The sequence below is a fragment of the Neovison vison genome, chromosome 7 (assembly GCF_020171115.1).
Source record: "Neovison vison isolate M4711 chromosome 7, ASM_NN_V1, whole genome shotgun sequence".
Lineage (NCBI taxonomy): Eukaryota > Metazoa > Chordata > Mammalia > Carnivora > Mustelidae > Neogale > Neogale vison.
In genome coordinates this window covers 196451126-196457576 of record NC_058097.1, presented here as the reverse complement: position 1 = coordinate 196457576, position 6451 = coordinate 196451126, and positions in this window count along the sequence as shown.

Here is a 6451-nt window from a genome sequence, read left to right as displayed (position 1 = left end):
ACTGGGCTAGATGATCTGTGAAGACATTTTAGTTTCCAAATAAGTATTTTGAATACTTATTCTAGTTCTCTGTCTTTAGAAGGTAAGGGACAAATCCTCTCAGGCCCTCAGAATTAAGAATTGAATTCTTGAGGTAGACATAGTGTCTCTTTAGCCTATAACTTTTGTTTTTGCCACATGATTTTATTAGCTTTGGCTGTGAACAAACCACCCCAAAATTTATTGGCTTCAAACCACCAGCCTTTGATTTTGCTCAGAATTCTGGGGTCATGTGGGTGGTTCTACCGGTCTGGTGGAGCTCAGCTCTTTTGTGTGCCAGGTTTTCTCTGAATCTGTGGTCATTTGGTGGAGTGGCCAAAGCTAGGTGATTTAGCATGGCCTCAGTCACATATCTGGCAGTTGGTAGGCTCTTGGTTCTTCTCTAAATCACACATGTTTTTTAAACTTCTGCTGAATCATGTATGCTAACCTAAGCAAATTGCAGAGACAACCCATATTCGAAGGTAAGGAAACAGACTCCATTCATTCGCTGGAAGATTTGTATTGTCATATTGCAAGGACATGGATGAAGGGAGGAGAAGAATTTGTATTCATTTATACACACTACCTTGTCATTCTCTGGTGTTTCCTAATAGATCAGATCTTCCTAAATTAAAAATCGTGATGTAACAGCCTCTAGCCACTTGCCAGTTACAAATATTAAAGGACCAATCCTCTTACAGTTTTTCGTCCAAATTTAGCTTCCAGTATTCGGTTTTTCATGAACATGGAATCTTTTTTTTTTTCATCTAGGTAAGTAGCTTGAATTTAATAACATTAATTAATAACATTACAAAATGTACAAGATGTAACATTATAAAAATATGTATCATCACTTAAGTAAGATTTTAAGTATTACTACTTTTTAAAAATTCTTTTCAGGGTAACAGAATTCACTATTTTTGCACCACACCCAGTGCTCCATGCAATACATGCCTTCCTTAATACCCACCACCTGGCTCTCCCAACCTCCCCCCCTACCCCTTCAAACCCTCAGGTTGTTTTTCAGTGTCCATAGTCTCTCATGGTTCATCTCCCCCTCCAATTTCCCCCAACTCTTTCCTCCTCTCCATCTCTCCATGTCCTACGTGTTATTTGTTATGATCCACAAATAAGTGAAACCATATGATAATTGGCTCTCTCTGCTTGACTTATTTCACTCAGCATAATCTCTTCCAGTCCTGTCCATGTTGCTGCAAAAGTTGGGTATTCGTCCTTTCTGATGGAGGCATAATACTCCATAGTGTATATGGACCACATCTTCTTTATCCATTCACATGAACATGGAATCTTAATGGTGATCTTCCCTTGTGAAAATCCTTTGATACTGGGTTAGTGTTCTCTGAGTTAAGCAAACTCTATTCCAATATACTTTATGATACCATGTCATTCTTACTTACTCATGTTTTAACTTTCCTCTGAACCTTCTCCAGTTCCTCTTTCTCTTTCTCTTTTTCCCTAAGCATGATGACTAGAACAATGTTTTAATAGCCATCAGACAAATGGTAGAAAGATTACCTGAAGTTTTTATTATGCTTTAATTCATGTAAGCTAATACTGGAAAGGCAGTTCTGAAAGACTCAATTCTTCAATCATAAGAGCTTAGAATTCCAAAACCTTTTCTTTACTAGGTATGAAGTCTTAGCTAAGTGATACATTAATTTACATATTCATATTACTTACTTATTTATTAAAATATTACATCTTTTATCTAAAACTGAGAATAGTAGTTACCTTATAGGGCTATTGTAAGTGAATAATAAGGTATTTGGTATGTAGTGGATGCTAAATAAATAGTAATTACAAAAATAATAACAATCCACATTTTTTACTATTATTACTATTTTAGTCATAGTGGCTAAATGCTTCATTTTATGTTTGCATTATTTCTAAAGTTTATTTCGGTTGGTTCTTGGTCAGCTAAATGTTCGATGTATTTTCATAAGCTTAGCTATAGGAACTTTGGAAATGTCACACTGAGTTGGTCCAGAAGTTACTTTACCTCATTTCTACATTTCAGAATGGCTGTGGAACTCCATAGCCCTCCTGCTAATAAGGCATCTAGGCCCACTGATACATGGGTAAGATAAATTTGTGCACTACCTTCTCCCCATGTCTTTAGGTTTTTTTATTTTCCGATCTGCCAAAATTGACTCTGGGGATTGTTCTAGCTCTAAAGTAGTTTATGGAATAATTGTATAATATTCCTGTATTCCTCAATGTTCCCAAATCAACTTTCATTCAAGCCTCTTATTGCTGGCTACTCCAGGGAAGTTACAATGATCCAAGTGGTTGATGTTCTCGGATTCATAGTTAATGGGATCAGTAGAGAAAATTTTCAGTAGAGAAAATTAAGCAGAATGTACAAAAAAAGAGCAAGTTGATAGAAAATAGAAGAGAAAATATAATAGTAGTAGTTGTAGTAGTAGTAGTAGTAATAATAATAATAAAATGGCTAATTCAGGAGCTTTAACTAGCAGTTACAGAGAAAGAGAAAAAGCAGGGGAGAAAATAATTTAAAAATTTATATTTAAATACTTAGAAGAATTGATAAAAACAGATCCATAAGAATAAATTTCAGAGCAGTTGGTATAAAAAAAAATCCTTTGAGATTCCAAGGGGGAAAAAACTAAGTCACACACATAAAGGACTAGAAACCAGAACGGCTTTGGACTTTCCAACATCAATACTAGAACTGAGAAGAGTGTGAAGCCTTAAATACTCAGAAGAAAAAGTTGTTCTAATCTAGAATTAAAAAAAAATTTAAGGATTTTATTTATTTGTTTGACAGAGACAGACACAGTGAGAGAGGGAACACAAGCAGGAGGAGGGGGAGAGGGAGAAGCAGGCTCTCTGCTTAGCAGGGAGCCAGACATGGGTCTCGATCCCAGACCTTGAGATCATGACCTGAGCCAAAAGCAGAGGCTCAACCCACTGAGCCACCCAGAAGCCCCCTAATCTAGAATTTTATAGCCAAGACCAACCATCAAACCTCTGAAGATATATAAACCAAAAAATTTTCAGGCATACACAATTTCCAAATTTTATCTTCCACGTGCTTTTTCCTCAAAGGACTACTAGAAACATAAAAGGACGTTCAAACTCATTAGCCATTAAGGAAAATGTAAGTCAAAGCCACAGTAATATATCTCTGTTTCTAGAATTGCTGTTCTTCTTCTCTTCGATCTGCCGATGGATTTGCAGGTGTCCGCAATCTTTAGATAAGCTCTCTAGCTGATCTGCTAGCTGAAGCAGTCTCAGCCTGCTACTTCTCCGCCATCTTGACTCCTCCCACAGTAATATCTCTCTACAAACATATTCGAGCGGTTGAAACAGAAAGTGATAATACCAAATGCTAGTGTGGATGCGGAAAATTGGATCTCTCATACATTGCTAAAGGTAATATAAAAATGGTCATGTACCTTTGGAAAATAGTCTGGCAGGCTCTCATAACTTAGCAGTTATACTCTGAGACATTTATCCCAAGGAAATGAAATTTTATATTTACACAAAAGCCTATACGTGAATGTTTTTAACAGCTTTATTCATAATCGAAAAATACACGAAACAGTCATCTAATGTCCTTCCATAGATGAATGCTTAAACGAAGCTTAGTGAAAAAAAAAAATCTCAAAGAGTTTAAGTATAGTTGATTTTACTTATGGAACATTCTTGAAATTACAAAACAATGGAAAAGGAGAAGAATAGTGGTTGCCAGGAGATAGAGATAGGTTGGCAGTGAGATACAAGGAAGTATTGAGAAGGAGTTGTTTTGTGGATGTGAAACAGTTCTGTATCTTGATTATTGTGATAGTTCCAGAAATATCTACCCAGGATAAAATTATATAGAACTAAACACAACTAAACACACAAACATATACACATGCAAATGTAGGACAAAAAATGTTAGAAACTAAATAAGGTTTGTAGTTTAATTAACTGTAAATGTACCAGTGTCAGTTTCCTGGTTTTGCTATTGTGTTACAACTATATAAGTTGTAGCCACTGCGGGAAGTTAGGTGAAGAAAAATCAGACACTTATCTTTGCAGCTTCAAAGAATTTTAAGTCTATAAGTACCTCAAAATATATGATTAAAAAAAAACTTTGTAGAGCTTGAAAAGTCAAAACACTGAAGCATGAAAGTAAAGTGCATATGTGTATTTGTTTTTTATTGTTACGTTGGAAAATTATCTAGAGAATAGTTCTTAGGAACATTAAAATCAATAAATGTGCTTCCATGTTTTGGCTATTATGAATAATGCTTCAGTAAACATAGGGGTGCATCTATCTTTTTGAATTAGTGTTTTTCTTTTCTTTGGGTAAATAACCAGTAGTTGAATTATTGGATTATATGGTAGTTCTGTTTTTGTTTTGAGGGACATCCATAGTGTTTTCCACAGGGACTGTACCAATTCCTGCCAGTAGTGCAAAGGGTTCCTTTTGCTCCACATCCTTGCCAACAGTTGTTATTTCTCGTCTTTTTTATTTTATCCATTCTGACAAGTAAGAGGATATCTCATTGTGGGTTTGATTTTCACCTTCCTGGTGATTATAAGGGCCTGTTTAATCAGAGGGAGCCATTTTGTTGCAGTAAACTTAGATTGACCCTGCCCCTCCCAGAGGAACTTATTTGCAAAGCCTAGATACAAGGAAGGGTCAGGCCCGGTGAAGACATCCAATCAGTGGGATGCGCATATATTTACTGAGGTGAGTTTAAATCCCATTGGCCAACTGTGTGTGGGCCAGGCTCAACCACCCCTATGAAGGTTCGTTTGCGAGGCTGAGGAGTAGGAGGAGTAGGAGAGTCCTCAGAGCCCGGAGAGCTGTCAGAGCCGCCAGCAGCCTCACCGTTACCCAGCCGCGGCCCCGCCGCCAGTGGCCTCGCCGCCGGGGAGCGTGGCCCTCGGCAGCGGTGCGACGGGGAATGGCCTAGCTGCCAGCTGTTCCGCCGCCAGCGGCCTCCCCACCGCCAGCAGCCTTGCCACCACTGAGCCACGGCCCCACCGCGAACGGCCTCGCCACCCCCAGCGGCCTTGCCGCCGGAAGCCGGGAGCGGCCTTGTTGCCGTGAGTCGCAGCCCGTCCACGAGGGGTCTCGCCGGAGCTGCGTCATTTTTGGGGGCGGCTTCCTCCACGTGAGGCCTCCTCGGTGAAAGGCCTAGTCAGGAGCAGCATCGTCTGGGGAGAGGCCTCGCCTGGAGCAGCCCCATCAGGAAATGGCCTCCTCCAGAGCGTCCTTTGCGGGGGAGTGGCGCTGTCGGCCTGCAGCCTCGTCCAGAGCAGCCTCATCCAGACTGGCCTCGTCTGGGGAGGAGCCTTGTCGGGGAGCGGCCTTGTCCGGAGCGGTGGCTTCCTCTGGGGAGCAGCCTTGTCAGAGTGGCGTCATGGGGAGCAGTGTCTGTGTCATTGGGGTTGTTGTCTTTGTCATCGTCGCTGTCGTCGTCATTGCCTCTTCATCGTCAGGAGCCGCCTCATCTGGGGAGCGACTTCGTCCAGAGTGGCCTCTTCTTGGGAGCGGCCTTGTCCGGGGAGTGGCCTCGCTGGAGTAGCCCCTGTCCGGGGAGCAACCCTGTCTGGGGAGCAGCCTTGTCTTGGGAGTGGCCTCATCTGCTGAGCAGCCTCATCCAGAGCGGCCTCAACTGGAACGACCTTGTTGGGGTCATCTTTGTTGTCTCTTTGTAAGAGATGGCCCCTACCAGTCAGTCATGAAATAAAGCTTTGTTTGATTTTTGCTTTGTGTCAGTCTTGTTCCTTTGATCATGGACCCTAACAGTGATTAATGATGTTGAGCATCTTCTCATGTGTCTGTTGGCCATCTGTATGTCTTCTTCGGGAAGTGTCTATTGAGGTCCTAGGCCCATTTTTAAAATCAGATTGTTTGGGGCTTTTTTGGTGTTGAGTTGTATAAATTCTTTATATATATCAGATATTAATACCTTATTGGATATATCACTTGTAAATGTCTTCTCCCTTCCAACCAGTTCTTGGGACCTGTAGGTGTAAGACCGCATCTGAAAAATCAATTCTTCTAGTTTTACCAGAACAAACCTAACCTAAAATAGGAGTAAGTTAGTTTCAGAAAGAAAAATAGGTTGCCTTTAAGTAAATCATAAATGCTTTGGCTCCCTATATCCCTTTTCACCTTGTTTTATAAACAGCTATTTTACACATTTACATTCCTTTATCGGCTCCTAAACACATCTGATTTTGTCAGCTCTAGACCCAAATTTACTGATGGGACAGTACAAGGTATCTCAAAAAAAGAAGGAAAAGGGTGGGGGCAATGCCTTTGAAAAGCAGAGAAAAGTGGAATTCTTGCAGATTGGAAAGTTGCCTGTGGGCCTGGGGGGCATTGAGGACTTCTGACTTGCTCCCTAGCATTCTCAGTAGAATGAAAAAACCTCAGAGAGGA